Consider the following 13,933-nt stretch of genomic DNA (forward strand, 5'->3'; position numbering starts at 1 on the left):
TCAGTGCCCATCAGTGCAACCTCATCAGTGCCCATCAATGCAACCCCATCAGTGCAGCATACCAGTGCCCATCAGTGCAGCCCCATCAGTGCAGCATATAAGTGCCCATCAGTGCAACCCCATCAGTGCAGCATACCAGTGCCCATCAGTGCAGCATATCAGTGCCCATCAGTGCAACCTCATCAGTGCAGCATACCAGTGCCCATCAGTGCAACCTCATCAGTGCAGCATACCAGTGCCCATCAGTGCAGCATATCAGTGCAACCTCATCAGTGCAGCATACCAGTGCCCATCAGTGCAGCATACCAGTGCCCATCAGTGCAGCATATCAGTGCCCATCAGTGCAACTTCATCAGTGCAGCATACCAATGCCCATCAGTGCAGCATACCAGTGCCCATCAGTGCAGCATACCAGTGCCCATCAGTGCAGCATATCAGTGCCCATCAGTGCAACCTCATCAGTGCAGCATACCAGTGCCCATCAGTGCAGTATAACAGTGTCTATCGGTGCAGCATATCAGTGTCCATTGGTGCAGCTCCATCAGTGCAGCATATCAGTGTCCATCTGCAGAATACCAGTGCCCATCAGTGCAACCTCATTTGTGCAGCATATCATCGCCCATAAGTGCCGCCTATCAATGCCCATCAGTGTCACCTATCAATGCCCATCAGTGTCACCTATCAATGCCCATCAGTGTCACCTATCAATGCCTATCAGTGTCACCTATTATTGCCCATCAGCAAAGAAGAAAATTTCTTATTTGCAAAATAGGTTGTTTGTTTTTTTTTAAAAAAAATTCAGTCTATTTTTGTTTGTTTACCAAAAAAATAAAACCCCATTAAATGGCACCAAAATAAATCTCTATTTGTGGGAAGAAAATGATAAGAATGTCCTGTGTGCACAGAGTTACACGACCGAGTAATTGTCATTCAAAGTGTGACAGCGCTGACAGCTGAAATCTTCCCTGGGCAGGAAGGGGGAGGGGAGTGCCCGGCGTTGAAGGGGTTAAAGGTGCTTTCTTTCTGTGTTTGTAGAATGATTCTGTCGTGCGAAAATCGTGGCAAAATCGCAAAGGCCCTTTGAGGTGCCAGTTAGACGATTTGGAATTTGGCGCTAATTCTGCGAGCAATCCCGCACTTGCCAAGCGTGAACGGGGCCCCCCAGATCTCCCGAGGAACACGGATCCTCCTTATATGTCTGCAACCTGAGGGGCAGGCTGAGGCACTGTGAAAGGCCTGCTGACTGTGCCGGCCATGGAGTATACAGATCTATGGAGCAGACTTTACCACGCTCACACAGCTGCAGTGTTTGCTGGATGACCTTATTCATTTGTGAATCTTTTCTTTTTGCTTTTTATTGTCCTTTTGTGTTTATTATTCTTGTTTATTATTGATTTGCGCTGATTTTCTCATTACGTCGGGATATAACATTTCATCTTCCTTTACAAACGTTTACTGTTCCTCGCCAGACGGGCGCCGGCGGCGAGGGGGAGATTCATATTCTTCGCCGTCTCTCCAGCTGTGTTGGTTCAGGGCAAACAAGGGCCAATCACACCATGCAGGATCAGCACCTGCCGCTCACGCCGCGTGCAAACTTCCCAAACGCCGTCAATTTTACCGCCCCCCCCAGCCGCGGGATACCAGCAAAATATATTTAGAGCAGGTAATAGAGACGCGGGAGATCGCGCGGCGCGCGGGCTGCAGATGGTGAGGCTTAATTACCGAAGTCTTCCCGCCGCATTAATAGATAATTACAGACCCGGAAAAACAATGGCGCACGTGATAAACCGCCGTTGGATGGGGGGGGGGGCGCCTCCACGTGCGGATATTTGTTCCTATCCAGCAGTGAGTGAGGCTGCACTGACACGCGAGCGGAGCGTCTTTGAGCGCTTTTCAGGCGTTTTTGACGTGTTTTTAGCACGTTTGTATGCAGCGTTTTTGGGCTTTGGCTTTTTATTTTTATTTTTTTATTAGCCAATAGAGAAAACTATTATCTGTTGCATCATTTGTTGCTAGGTATTTAAATTTTTTTTAGCTTTTCCATTTCTTCTTTTATTATTATTCATTCCTTTGTTTTTTTTTTCGTTAGGGTAAGGGATTCGAGTTCAGTTTAGGTTAGCTTTAGGAGTTGGGATTACAGTTATATATTATTTTATTTTTTATTTATTATTATTATTATTATTATTATTATTATTATTAATAATATATCAATAATAATATGAATAATAATGAATAATAATAAATGTATAAATAAATGTCAAATAAATACACAAATAAATAAAAATCATAAATAAAAAAAATATATTACTAAGTAACAATAAATAAATAATTAACCCTTACCCCTTAAGAAATAAATTATTAATAAATAACTAAACACCCCAACCTTAACACAAAAAATATTATTATTATTATTACTAATGTATTTTTTTGTTCGAGTTTGGGTGTTATTTTATTATTATTATTAATATTATTATTATTATTATTATTAATAATATATCAATAATAATAATAATAATATGAATAATAATAAATGTATAAATAAATGTCAAATAAATACACAAATAAATAAAAATCATAAATAAAAAAACATAAAAAAAAAAAATATATTACTAAGTAACAATAAATAAATAATTAACCCTTACCCCTTAAGAAATAAATTATTAATAAATAACTAAACACCCCAACCTTAACACAAAAAATATTATTATTATTATTACTAATGTATTTTTTTGTTCAAGTTTGGGTGTTATTTTATTATTATTATTAATATTATTATTATTATTAATAATATATCAATAATAATAATAATAATAATATGAATAATAATAAATGTATAAATAAATGTCAAATAAATACACAAATAAATAAAAATCATAAATAAAAAAACATAAAAAAAAAAATATATTACTAAGTAACAATAAATAAATAATTAACCCTTACCCCTTAAGAAATAAATTATTAATAAATAACTAAACACCCCAACCTTAACACAAAAAATATTATTATTATTATTACTAATGTATTTTTTTGTTCGAGTTTGGGTGTTATTTTATTATTATTATTAATATTATTATTATTATTATTATTATTATTAATAATATATCAATAATAATAATAATAATAATATGAATAATAATAAATGTATAAATAAATGTCAAATAAATACACAAATAAATAAAAATCATAAATAAAAAAACATAAAAAAATATATATATTACTAAGTAACAATAAATAAATAATTAACCCTTACCCCTTAAGAAATAAATTATTAATAAATAACTAAACACCCCAACCTTAACACAAAAAATATTATTATTATTATTACTAATGTATTTTTTTGTTCGAGTTTGGGTGTTATTTTATTATTATTATTAATATTATTATTATTATTATTAATAATATATCAATAATAATAATAATAATAATATGAATAATAATAAATGTATAAATAAATGTCAAATAAATACACAAATAAATAAAAATCATAAATAAAAAAACATAAAAAAAATAAATATATTACTAAGTAACAATAAATAAATAATTAACCCTTACCCCTTAAGAAATAAATGATTAATAAATAACTAAACACCCCAACCTTAACACAAAAAATATTATTATTAATATTACTAATGTATTTTTTTGTTCGAGTTTGGGTGTTATTTTATTATTATTATTATTATTATTATTAATATTAATAACCATAATATTAATGACAGATTTAATATTTTTTATGGTTAATTATTATTTATTAACCACTTGCCACCTGCCATATAGCAGAATGACGGCAGCAAAGTGGTTTCAATAACCAGAGTGGGCGTCATATGACGTCCTCAGGATATTAAGCCGCTGCGCTCCCCCCGGGGGCCACGCATCGCGGCGATCGGTGGTGCGGACTACGATCTCGGTAAAGAGTCTCCGACTGATTTTGAGCCACTGTGCTCCCCCGGGGCGCGCATCGCAGCGATCGTTGTTGCGGGGTGTCAGTCTGACACCCCACAACTATGATCTCGGTAAAGAGTCTCCGACGGAGACCCTTTACCACGTGATCAGCCATGTCCAATCACGGCTGATCAGAGTGTAAATAGGAAGAGTCGGTGATCGGCTTTTCCTCACTCGCGTCTGTCAGACGCAAATAGAGGAGAGTCGATCGGCTGCTCCTCTGACAGGGGTGGTCTGTCCTGATCGATTATCAGCACAGCCCCCCCTGAGGATGCCCATACTGGACCACCAGGGACGCCACCAGACCACCAGGGATGTCCAGCACCAGGTATGCCACCCTAGACCACCAGGGATGCCAGTCAATGCCCACAATGGTTGCCAATTAGTGCCCACAATGGGCATCACTGTTTGGCACTGATTGGCATCCATCAGTACAATACTTTACACTACAATGCCGCCTATCAGTGCCCATCCATGCTGCCTATCAGTGTCCATCCATGCCCATCCTTGCCGCCTATCCATGCTCATCCATGCTGCCTATCCATACCCATCCGCGCCGCCTATCCATGCCCATCCATGCCCATCCATGCCACCTATCCATGCCCATCCGTGCTGCCTATGAGTGCCTATTTGTGACACTTATCACTGCCCACCCGTGTTACATATCAGTGCCACCTGTCAGTGCCCATCGGTGCCGCCTATCAGTGCCCATCAATGCCACCTCATCAGTGCCACCTCATCGGTGCCCATCAGTGCTGCCTTATCAGTGCCCGTCAGTGTAGCCTCATCAGTGCCCATCAGTGAAGGAGAAATCTTACTTATTTACAAACTGAAACCAAAAAAAAACATATTTTTTTCAAAATTTTCTGTCTTTTTTTATTTGTTTAGCAGAAAATAAAAAATCCCAGAGATGATCAAATACCACCAAAAGAAAGCTCTGCTTGTGGGAACAAAAATATAAAAAATTAGTTTGGGTGCAGTGTAGCACGACCGCGCAATTGTCATTCAAAGTGTGAGAGCGCTGAAAGCTGAAAATTGGTCTGGGCAGGAAGGTGTATCAGTGCCCCCCCCCCCCCCCCCCTCGGTATTGAAGTGGTTAATGTATTATTACATATTATTCATTTATTTCACTTAATTATGATGATGATTTGTATTCCCACAGAAATGAATGGAAACAATTTGGCATCTTTTTTTATTAGCCAATAGAGAAAACTAATATCTGTTACTTCATTTGTTGCTAAGTATTTCAGCTTTTTTAGCTTTTCCATTTCTTCTTTTATTATTATTAATTTCTTATAATGTTTTCTCCTTAGGGGGAGGGGTTCGAGTTCAGTTTAGGTTAGGGTTAGGTTTAGGAGTTGGGGTTAGGGTTATTTATTTATTATTTTATTTATTTTTAAATTGAATTTATTATTATTATTATTATTATTAACCACTTCCCGACCAGCGCACGACGATGTACGTCGACAGAATGGCACGGGCAGGCATATTGGCATACAGGTACGTCCAATATTCGATGCCGCCCTGCCATCGGTAGCGCACCGCCGGCGGCGCGCTCCCGCGCTGGTCGGGACCCCCGTGAGTCCGGTCGCGGGACCCGCGGACTTGATCGCCGCGGGCATCCCCGCGATCGTCTCACGGAGCGGCCGAATGGAGGAAATGCTGTGTAAACAACATTTTTCCATTCTGCCTAGCAACTAGTGACGCTAATCTCTGCTCCATGTGATTGGAGCAGAGATCAGTGTACACTAAATGAAAGCCCAACCCCCCCACAGTTAGTAACACACCCCTAGGAACACTTAACCCCTACACTGCCACCCACTGGTTAACCCTTTCACTGCCAGTGTCATTTACACAGGAATCACGGCATTTATATAGCAGTGATTACTGTATAAGTGACAATGGTCCCAAAAATGTGTCAAAAATGTCCGATGGGTCCCCCACAATGTCGCAGTCACAATAAAAATCGCAGATCGCCGTCATTACTAGTAAAAAAAAAAAAAAATTATTAATAAAAATGCTATAAAACTATCCCTATTTTGTAAACGCTATAACTTTTGCGCAAACCAATCAATAATCGCTTATTGCGATTTTTTTTTACCAAAAATATGTAGAAGAATATGTATCGGCCTAAACTGAGGGAAAAAAATGTTTTTTTATATATTTTTGGGGGTTATTTATTATAACAAAAAGTAAAAAATAATGCGTTTTTTTCAAAATTGTCGCTCTATTTTTGTTTATAGCGCAAAAAATAAAAACCGCAGGGGTGATCAAATTCCACCAAAAGAAAGCTCTATTTGTGGGAAAAAAAGGACGTCAATTTTGTTTGGGAGCCACGTCGCACAACCGCGCAATTGTCAGTTAAAGCGACACAGTGCCGAATCGCAAAAAGTGGTCTGGTCTTTGACCAGCAAATTGGTCCGGTCTGAAAGTGGTTAATATATGAATAATAATAATAATAATATGAATAATAATACATGTATAAATAAATGTAAAATAAATACACAAATAAATAAAAATCATAAATAAAAAATAAATGAATAATAAAAAAAAAAGAATACTAAGTAACAATAAATAAACAATTAACCCTTAACTTCAACCCTTACCCCTTAAGAAATTAAATATTAATTATTAACTAAACACCCTAACCCTAAGACAAAAAAAAATTATATTACTAATAATGTATTTCTTTGTTCAAGTTTGGGTGTTATTTTTTTATTATTATTAATATTATTATTATTATTATTATTATTATTATTATTATTAATAATTATAATGATGTAGTTGATCATTTTCAAGGTTAATTATTATTTATTAATGTATTATTACATGCTATTCATTTATTTCACTTAATTATGATGATGATTTGTATTCCCACAGAAATGAATTGAAACAATTTGGCGTCTTTTTTTATTAGCCAATAGAGAAAACTAATATCTGTTACTTCATTTGTTGCTAAGTATTTCAGCTTTTTTAGCTTTTCCATTTCTTCTTTTATTATTATTCATTTCTTATAATGTTTTTTCATTAGGGTGAGGGGTTTAAGTTCAGTTTAGGTTAGGGTTAGGTTTAGGAGTTGGGGTTAGGGTTATTTATTTATTATTTTATTTATTTTTAAATTTAATTTATTATTATTATTATTAGTATTAATATATGACTAATAATAATAATATGAATAATAATACATGTATAAATAAATGTAAAATAAATACACAAATAAATAAAAATCATAAATAAAAAATAAATGAATTAAAAAAAAAAAGAATACTAAGTAACAATAAATAAACAATTAACCCTTAACTTCAACCCTTACCCCTTAAGAAATAAAATATTAATTATTAACTAAACACCCTAACCCTAAGACAAAAAAATTAATATTATTACTAATGTATTTCTTTGTTCAAGTTTGGGTGTTATTTTTTTTATTATTATTATTAATATTAATAATAATTATAATGACGTAGTTGATCATTTTCAAGGTTAATTATTATTTATTAATGTATTATTACATGCTATTCATTTATTTTACTTATTTATGATGATGATTTGTATTCCCATAGAAATGAATGGAAACGCACCATTCGCATGTTTTTGATTGTTTCTGCATGCGTTTTTATACAATTCTCCTCCAGTGTGTGTTTTATTAATATTAAATAGTATTAATTTATTATTTTATTATTATTTTACTTATTAATGGTGATTTTAAGTTGTGTATTTATTTTACATGTATTCAATCATATATTATTACTATTTTATTTTTTGCTTTATTTTAATTCTTTTCATTTGACTAGAAAATGGCGCAAAAAATGCGTGAAGAAATGCGTGAATGGAACATTTCCATTTTCTATGGGAATACAAACGCGCCAAAATCTGCCCGATACAGGCGACATTTGAGCTTCCAGCAGATAATCGCTCGGGGGCAGATGTCGCTTCACAATACATAAAAGACACAATTCTGCTCATGATTTACCCTGTGCGTTTTTTTTTTTTTGTGCATTTTGCAGTCCATATCACATCCTCCAGTTTTTTGTGCCCCACGTTTGTGTGGGTACGGCAGCCAAGTCAATCGAATGGTCTGCTGTGCCTGTGTCTTCCGCAGGAAAAAAGTTCCTGCACCCACAAACGCGCAGCCTTTTTTTTTTTTACATGCTTTGGGAGGCCATTCAAAATGAATGGCCGCTCCGTGCGTTTTCTCACAGCAGCGTATTTTGCGGGGTACAGGAAACGCTGTGATTCCTGCAGCCAAACGCACAGGTGTGAACCAGGCCTCAGATTGCGTTTTACGTGTAAAATAGACTTCAATGGACCCACAAGTGTTGTGCGTTTTGATACTTTTTTTGGGCTAATAGGAAACTATGATAGTTTATGGAGTGCGACTTTACACTCTCTGGCACTCAAAGTAGTGCAGGAACTTTTTGTGCCCAAAGGCATATGTTAGGCAAATGTTAGAGTTAGCGTTAGAGTTAGGGTTAGAGTTAGGGTTAGATTCAGGGTTAGGGTAAGAGTTAGAGTTAAGGTTAGAGTTAGAGTTAGGGTTAGCATTAGGGTTAGCGTTAGAGTTAGTGTTAAGGATGATGTTAGAGTTAGGGTTAAGGTTCGGGTTAGAGTTATGGTTAGGGTTAGAATTAAGGTTAGAGTTAGAGTTAGGGTTAGCTTTAGAGTTAGGGTTAGAGTTAGGGTTAGGGATAGAGTTAGGGTTAGGGATAGGCTAAGGGTTAGGGTTAAAATTAGAATTAGAGTTAGGGTTAGAGTTAGGGTTAGGGATAGGGTTAGAGTTAGAGTTAGGGTTAGAGTTAGGGTTAAGTTTAGGGTTAGAACTATAGTCAGGGTTAGAATTAGGGTAAGAGTTAGGGTTAAGGTTTGGGTTAGAGTTATGGTTAGGGTTAGAATTAGGGTTAGAGTTAGGGTTAGCTTTAGAGTTACTGTAGGGTTAGGGTTAGAGTTAGGCTTAGAGTTAGGGTCAGAGGAAGGGTTAGGGTTAGAGTCAGGGTTAGAGTTAGGGTTATGGTTAGAGTTAGAATTAGGGTTAGGGTAAGAGTTAGGGTTAGAATTAGAGTTAGGGTTAGAGTTAAGGTTAGAGTAAGAGTTAGGGTTAATGTTAGAGTAAGAATTAGGGTTTGAGTTAGAGTTAGAGTTAAGGTTAGAGTTAGGGTTAAGATTAGGGTTAGATTTATGGTTAGAGTTAGGGTTAGAGTTAGGGTTAGCATTAGGGTTAGAGTTAGTGTAAGGGTTAGGGTTAGGGATAGGGTTAAGGTTGGTGTTAGAGTTAGGCTTAGCATTATGGATAGAGTTAGGGTTAGGGTTAGAATTAAAGTTAGGGTTAGAGTTAGGGTTAGCACTATTGTTAGAGTTAGGGTTAGGGTTAAACTGGAGCGGTGCGCTGGCAGTACGTCAGGAAAAGTCATGCCAGCAGCTTCTTTGGATCGGTGAAGGAGCGGTGTATTTACCGCTCCTCCACCGCTGCTCCCCATTGAAATCAATGGGGCAGCGCTGCATTACTGCTAGCAAAACGGCGCTATTGTGGCATATTGCGGACGGTTTTAAACCTTTCTTGACCTCTATCGGGGTTAAAAGCACCTCGCTAGCGGCCGAGATGCGCTGCAAATCCGACGGTAAAACTCCAGGGGAATACAGCTGAGACTGTGGGGGCTCCTGGGGAGAGTGCGGGGGCTTCTGAGGAGAGTGCGGGGGAGACTGCAGGGCTCCTGGGGAGAGTAGGGGGGGCTCCTGAGGAAAGTGTGAAGGCTCCTGGGGAGAATGCGGGGGATCTTGATGAGAGTGCGGAGGCTCCTGGGGAGAGTGCGGGGGCTCCTGAGGAGAGTGTGGGGGCTCCTGAAGAGAGTGCGAGGGCTCCTAGGGAGAGTGCGGGGGCTCCTGAGGAGAGTGCGGAGGGCTCATGAGGAGAGTGCGGAGGGCTCATGAGGAGAGTGTGCGGGGGCTCCTGGGGAGAGTGCGAGGGCTTCTGAGGCGAGTGCGGCTCTCCTGGGGAGAGTGCGGGGGCTGCTGAGGATAGTGCGGGGGCTCCTGGGGAGAGTGTGAGGGCTCCCGGGGAGAGTGTGGGGGCTCCCGGGGAGAGTGTGGGGGCTCCCGAGGAGAGAGCGGGGGCTCCCGAGGAGAGAGCGGGGGCTCCTGAGGAGAGAGTTGGGGCTCCTGAGGAGAGTGCAGGAGCTCCTGAGGATAGTGCGGGGGCTCCTGAGGAAAGTGCGAAGGCTCCTGGGGAGAGTGTAGGGGCTCTTGAGGAGAGTGCGGGGGGCTTCTGAGAAAAGTGTGAAGGCTCCTGGGGAGAATGCGGGGGATCTTGATGAGAGTGCGGAGGCTCCTGAGGAGAGTGTGCGGGGGCTCCTGAGGAGAGTGCGGGGGCTCCTGAGGAGAGTGTGCGGGGGCTCCTGAGGAGAGTGCGGCTCTCCTGGGGAGAGTGCGGGGGCTGCTGAGGATAGTGCGGGGGCTGCTGAGGATAGTGCGAGGGTTCCTGGGGAGAGTGCGGGGGCTCCTGAGGAGAGTGTGGGGGCTCCTGAAGAGAGTGCGGGGGCTCCTGAGGAGAGATTGTGCGGGGGCTCCTGGGGAGAGTGCGGCTCTCCTGGGGAGAGTGTGGGGGCTGCTGAGGATAGTGCGGGGGCTCCTGGGGAGAGTGCGAGGGCTCCTGGGGAGAGTGCGGGGGCTCCTGAGGAGAGTGTGGGGGCTCCTGAAGAGAGTGCGGGGGCTCCGGGGGAGAGTGCGTGGGCTCCTGAGGAGAGAGCGGGGGCTCCTGAGGAGAGTGCAGGGGCTCCTGAGGAGAGTGCGGGGCTCCCGGGAGAGTGCGGGGCTTCCGGGAGAGTGTGGGGCTCCTGGGGAGAGTGTAGGGGCTCCTGAGGAGAGTGTAGGGGCTCCTGAGGAGAGTGCGGGGGCTCCTGAGGAGAGTGCGGGGGCTCCCGCGGAGAGTGTGGGGGCTCCTGAGGAGAGTGCGGGGCTCCTGGGGAGCTCCCGGGGAGAGTGTGGGAGCTCCTGAGGAGAGAGTGGGAGCTCCTGAGGAGAGAATGTGGCTCCTTTGGAGAGTGCGGGGGCTCCTTTGGATAGAGCGGGGGCTCCTGAGGAGAGAGTGGGGGCTCCTGAGGGGAGTGCAGGAGCTCCTGAGGAGAGTGCGGGGGGCTCCTGAGGAAAGTGTGAAGGCTCCTGGGGAGAGTGTAGGGGCTCTTGAGGAGAGTGCGGGGGCTCCTGGGGAGAGGGCGGGGGCTACTGAGGAGAGAGCGGGGGCTCCTGAGGAGAGTGCGGGGGCTCCTGGGGAGAGTGCGGGGGCTCCTGGGGAGAGTGCAGGGGCTCCTGGGGAGAGTGCGGGGGCTCCTGGGGAGAGTGCGGGGGCTCCTGGGGAGAGTGCGGGGGCTCCCGGGGAGAGTGCGGGGGCTCCTGGGGAGAGTGCGGGGGCTCCTGGGGAGAGTGCGGGGGCTCCTGGGGAGAATGCGGGGGCTTCTGAGGAGAGTGCGGGGGCTCCCGGGGAGAGTGCGGGGGCTCCTGGGGAGAGTGCGGGGGCTCCTGAGGAGAGTGTGAGGGCTCCCAAGGAGAGTGTGGGGGCTCCCTGGGAGAGTGTGGGGGCTCCCTGGGAGAGTGTGGGGGCTCCTGGGGAGAGTGTGGGGGCTCCCTGGGAGAGTGTGGGGGCTCCTGAGGAGAGTGCGGGGCTCCTGGGGAGCTCCCGGGGAGAGTGTGGGGGCTCCTGAGGAGAGAGTGGGAGCTCCTGAGGAGAGAATGTGGCTCCTTTGGAGAGTGCGGGGGCTTCTTTGAACAGAGCGGGGGCTCCTGAGGAGAGAGTGGGGGCTCCTGAGGGGAGTGCAGGAGCTCCTGATGAGAGTGCGGGGGGGGCTCCTGAGGAAAGTGTGAAGGCTCCTGGGGAGAGTGCGGGGGCTCCTGGGGAGAGTGCGGGGGCTCCTGGGGAGAGTGCGGGGGCTCCTGGGGAGAGTGCGGGGGCTACTGAGGAGAGTGCGGGGGCTCCCGGGGAGAATGCGGAGGTTCCTGGGGAGAGTGCGGGGCTTCTGCGGAGAGTGCGGGGGCTTCTGCGGAGAGTGCGGGGGCTTCTGCGGAGAGTGCGGGGGCTCGCGGGGAGAGTGCGGGGGCTCCCGGGGAGAGTGCGGGGGCTCCTGGGGAGAGTGCGGGGGCCTCCTGAGGAGAGTGTGGGGGCTCCTGGGGAGAGTGCGGGGGCATATGTGTAGGGCTGTCCCCACAGTGCATGCTAGGCCCCAATCAGGCTTCGGGGCCCAGCAGTATAGACGGTTCTGCAGCAACATCCCAGGCCTCAGCCTCAGGCAAGAGAGTTAGCACATGGCCTTCCCAAATATGTATACCCTCCCCCATCATGCACCAGTGGCCTGAACCTCCCACTGGGATGGCTGGGGGAAATATGAATATTCATAAGGCGGTCTGGCAGGGAACCCTCATACTATAGCCAGTGGCACCTACTGACAACTCAACTGAGCTTAGGGAGAAACAAAGTGCCAAACTCTATGTAGCACTCCCCCCGAAGGAGATGCTGTAATTTAGCCAATTCTTTCCCAAAACTAGTGCAGAGGTAGCCAGGCACACCGCAACAGTTCATTCACTCTTGGCTCAGTAATAAGCTTAGGACAGGGGTATCCAAAACTTCTAAGCACCGGGCCAGTTTATTGTCCTTCGGGTTTTGGGTGGGCTGAAGTGTGGTCAGTGGAAGCAAGCAATGCGCCATCATTGGTTGTAATGGGAGGAATTGTGCCCCTTGTTGATATCAGTGGGAGAAATAGTGCCCCATTGGTGCTGTCAGAGAGAGGAATGGTGTCCCATCATTGGTGTCAGTTGGAGGAGTTGTGCCCCAAGGGCCATATAAAGGCAAGCAAAGGGCTACGTCCAGCCCAGAGGCCGCAGTTTGGAGACCACTGGTCTAGGGGAGGTCATTTTAGGATTTTTCTTGCTTGGATGGGGTGTAGAGCAATATGGGATACTCTAGATTTACTGAATATTCACAGGAGGACACTCCATTTGACTAAGTCTTGCAGGAACAAATACAAATACCCAGAACTGAGTTTTTGTAAAAGCTATCCCAGTCAGGTTTACCACTGGCTCTTCTGCCCCAAAGGAATCAGCACAAAGTCACTAGGGCCCTGAGCTCAGGCCAGTACTTACAATGTCACAGGGTCACCGGATGTCTCCTTCCAGTATCCACCGGACACAATGCCTCCGGACAGTCAGACTCCTGCTAACTTCCACCAGGCACTATTCTGTGAACTCTACAGACCAGGTCCTGAGATGAAGGTTCCATGGCTGAGCTTCAGAAAAAGGTGTCTTAGAAGCAGACCCTCCAGCTATGCCACAGCTGGAACCTTGATGCACATGCAGCAAACTTCAGCTTTTTGTCCAGAGAGGCAGAACCCATTAGGCTGGGGAATCCTACAGGATAACACCCAGGACTAGAACAGGCGTCAGACTATTTATGTGCTTTTTAGCCAAAGATAGAGAGTGAAGAACAAAGGGAGCGCAACCATCTAAATGTAGGCTGTGTGATAAAGGATATGCCATAAAAGTAATAAGCTTACTGCATCTGGTGCTGAAAAGTCATATCAATGGTTGTCTCCCTCCAGGGACGATGTCACATGTGACGAAACACGTAGGGCGGAGCACGTTCGCAATCCCGAAAGTGCGAGTATTTGGTATAGTGCCAGAGAGGCGATTACTGTAAAGCACTATAAACTTCTATTTGGATGTAATTGTGATGTAAATATTTTAATAAACAAGCCAAAGGATTTTATGCTATTGGAAGCATTCTGTCTTCTATTTTTCTATACACTATCAATAAGAGGATATTTGGCAGAGAATCATTGTGAGATTACTGGTCCCCTGAAACTGAGGGTTTGAAGCCACCTTCAGATAATCAGTTATTGGATGTTTGTCCTGAGCTTTTTTGAGCTGTCTAGAGATAGAGGGTCATATTGGGTGGGTAAGCGTGCAATCTCTCCATTTTTGGTGACGGTTTACACAAGGAGGTTCTTCATTTGGTGGT

The sequence above is a fragment of the Lithobates pipiens genome, unplaced genomic scaffold, assembly GCF_037356315.1.
Source record: "Lithobates pipiens isolate NorthernLeopardFrog02 unplaced genomic scaffold, aLitPip1_a1.2 Scaffold_18, whole genome shotgun sequence".
NCBI classification, from domain to species: Eukaryota; Metazoa; Chordata; class Amphibia; order Anura; family Ranidae; genus Lithobates; species Lithobates pipiens.